We start from the raw sequence: 3,764 nt of genomic DNA, 5'->3' as shown, positions 1-3,764 counted from the left end.
ATACTAGGCAAAACGGATGTGCATAGACACCACCATGCAATACGAGTAGACCATCAGCCAGTTTCTCATCCACAGGAATGTGACCCTGGAAACGCCCACCAGAGATGAGTGCAGGGTCCCTCTCCATGCGCGACATGGCACTACAAACATTCCGATATTATACAACTGATGACAGAGCAGCTGCTCTAAGCGCTACCAAAGAGTTAGGGTACCTGTACTGTCAGTCGGAAACAGAAACCAGCAACTCTCAAACCGGTATCAAACCTGTCCAATAGAAGTGGCCTAGTTCAATCATGTTAGCATATATGGTAAACAAGCACCCCCAAGATGCCCAGGTATAGAAGAAGGGAATGAGACAAATGTGGGGGATAGCATTCATTGCCCTAGTCTAGAAACAATGCGTCTCTAATGAGTTCCTGCAGCTGCACCTCTGTTCCTGGCTAATAGGCAAAGAAGGAGTATGGAAGTCGGGCTTAAGCAGTTTGGGTTTGCAAACCGGTGATTTGATAAAGTCACCAGCACTAGGGAGGTTATCATCCAGGACTGAGGAGGCCTTTCTCCCCCGTTTGGTGCCAAGATGTATGAGGTCAGTGGCACAGGTTTACAAATCGAAGTTTTCTTTCTCCTAGATGTATGATCTGATCAGATCTACAGGTCTATCAGCACTGAGAGGGGTTTCCCCACGCCTGCTTTCAACGGGTATTTCTATGCCCCCGCATGGATAGTTAGGATTAATAGAGTTAGTATCAAAGAGTTAGTATCTGCTTTGAAGTTACACTCCTCAAAATAGGGTTTAGATTGGAAGATGTGGTTACGTTTTGAAAAGAAGGTATGCATGTGTATGGGGTGTACAGTTGAGGTCAATATCTACTAGGGTAAAGAAAAGATCGAATATGGTTTTTGGATTAGTGACTAATTGGAAATTATAGTATAAGGGTTAGGGTACGTTTCGAAATGTGCTTTAGGTGTTAGTTTTCATATAAAGATAATCACCAGTACGTTCCCATCTAAGTGAAAGAAAGATATAGTTTGCTAGTTAATATAGATCACTTATAATCTAGGCACAAACTGTGGCTAATAGGTATCTATTCTATAGAGTATAAATATAGGTTAAGCCAATGCATGCCTTTGCAATAGATGTTTAGTATTTATCGATTTTTAAAAGGTCAGCCTAATATTGTTTAGGACCGAAAGCTAAAACCCCCCCCCTCCCAAGGTACGTGCAAAGTATGTGATTTTACATCAGCTTGGGGAGGGGAGCAATTGTTTTTTTTTTGTCCAATTGGAACAGGAGAGATGATATACTTACAAGGATACAGCATTAATATACAATATAGATATACAGGGATTAAGGGAGGTTTTTGGAGTATAAGGATTTGTAACGTTTTCATGCAAAACAGACACAGGCATCGAGGGCATAGCCAGGGCCGCTGCAAGGAAGGTGGGCTCTCTCTACCGTGCTAGAAAACTTCTAACACCCGAAAGTATCCTGTACCTCTATAAGGCCACTATTCGCCCATGTATGGAGTATTGCTGTCATATTTGGGCCGGTGCATCGGCTACTAGTCTCTCGCTCCTTGACAGGGTTCAAAAGAGAGTCGCAAATCTGATAGGCCCTAAACTGGCGTCTAAACTTCAGCCTCTGTCCCATCGTCGAAACGTTGCATCCTTCTGCCTGTTCTACAAGTATTATAATGGTGAATGCTCTGAAGAACTGCAAGCACTTGTGCCCCGACGACGTGAACACCCTCGACAGACCCGACAAGCTGCAAAATTCCACCCCCACACTGTAGAGATCCCTAGATGTAAAAGATCTTTCTACTCCAATAGTTTCTTCCCCAGAACTGCTAGACTTTGGAATTCCATTCCAGGTCACTGCTTTCCCAACTGTACTGACATGCATAAGTTCAAGTGCAACGTGAACCAACATCTCGCTGCCCTAATCCCTACATAGTACCCCAGTAGATGTTTCCCCTGATAGTAGCCCCCTACACCAAAGTGGCAATGTGCCTTGTTTGGGGTGAAAATGTAAAAAAAAAAAAAAAAAAAAAATCAGGACAATTTTAAAAAAAATTTTCTTTTTCTTTTTTATGATGGCTTTTATTTACTGTTAACTAGTTGATATACCAGCCATATTACGGGTTCATAATACTTTTATTTCAGATGTTTTTCTTTGAAGTTGGATAAATGTGCCTTTATTGTCTATATAATTTATTGTCTATATAATTTAACAGACGGATTTGCAACAAACATAAGCAGGAGCGAATTCTCTTGACTGAAATACACTTCCTTCCTGGCATGTCGAATAAGCCAACCCTCAGTCACGTGGCTAAGTTTATAAAACGTTAAACCGGCAACACACTCTCTCTCTCTTTCTTTTCAGCTCTTGCTGACAGCACGCCCCTCTGTTGGAGCGTGACTTCGCTGGAGGCTCTTTGGCCGTAGGCTAGCATGATTACAAACAAGCCAACATGGCTATCGCCACATGCGGCACACACACAGACTTTCTTTCTAATGCTGCAGGACTATCCCATTCTATACATGGATGCACGCTCCTACTACTAAGTTCTAGGAGACGCATAATCCATTATGGTAACGAACCATAATTTCAAACACATGAACTTTTCTCTCTTTCAACAGGCCTGCATAATCATCAACGTCTCCACACAGAAACTCTTTTAACGACCTTTTTCTCTCCTATATTCTTGCCAACGAAAATAACCAATAAAGTCGTTTATTAAATGAAATTTCTTTTCATGTCTCCATTTCTACATTTTGGCGACTCCCAACGTAATGGTGAACATGCAACGTTCATCAATATCATCTATATAAATCTCACCTGTCTGTTTAAATGTATGTATGTATGTATGTATGTATGCCTAAAACTTTCGACAGAGGTGATGAATTTTCACGAGATCAGTATCGTTTTAAAGCTCGACCCTTCGGACGACAAATATTGAAAAATTGACTAAAAACATTAATTTCTTCATTCTCAACTGGGCACTTTCCTACAGGGAGGGGTCGCTTTTTTTGCCGATATTTTCGAAAGTCATTCCCTCTTTTCGATTGACTAGCTTTAATTTAAACATTTATCACTTCCGGTTTGGCGATTGGTGCAACAGCAAAGACTTCACGTTTTTTTTTTTCATGTTTTTTCCCCCTTTGTGGTAGGGGTTCGAGCCTGCCTACCTATTTTCTTTTTTTTTTTTTTTTCACTCAACACACACTTCTGGGCAACGCCAGGCACCCAAGCTAGTTTCTACTAAAATAGCTTTCACAAAAATGCTGTAAAAGAATTCGGTCGAAATTATCTAATTTATAAAACTATGTCTGTCTATCTCCATATTTTCAAACTCTATCTCTTCTGAAACTAAAAGTTGCAGAGCAGTGCTAGGGGCCTCAAATGATTGGATTTTTTTATGGACCATTCTTTTACGGGTCTTTAGCCGGGTAAAATAGTTTTAAGGGGTGAAAAAATCGTTATATATTTTGTACATTCATCTTAGTTTATTTTTAATCGGTTTATATGCATGTCACGTTAGTACAGTGTTAACGTCACCAGCTTTGAATGCTACAGTTTTGCTTTCGGTTTCGATTTTAGCTGATGGCATGCAATTATTTATTTTTTTTTTACTTTTGAAATCACGACTCTATAATAATATATACGAAATCTGGGTAAATTAAAAAATTAAGTGCATTTTATGATCGGACAAAGTAATTAATAATTAATAAAAAGCTAGTAATAATTAATAAAATAAAAAACG

Source organism: Euprymna scolopes, chromosome 33 (genome assembly GCF_053919585.1).
Source record: "Euprymna scolopes isolate OS-2025 chromosome 33, ASM5391958v1, whole genome shotgun sequence".
Classification (NCBI taxonomy): Eukaryota; Metazoa; Mollusca; class Cephalopoda; order Sepiida; family Sepiolidae; genus Euprymna; species Euprymna scolopes.
Note: the sequence above shows the minus strand (reverse complement) of the source record.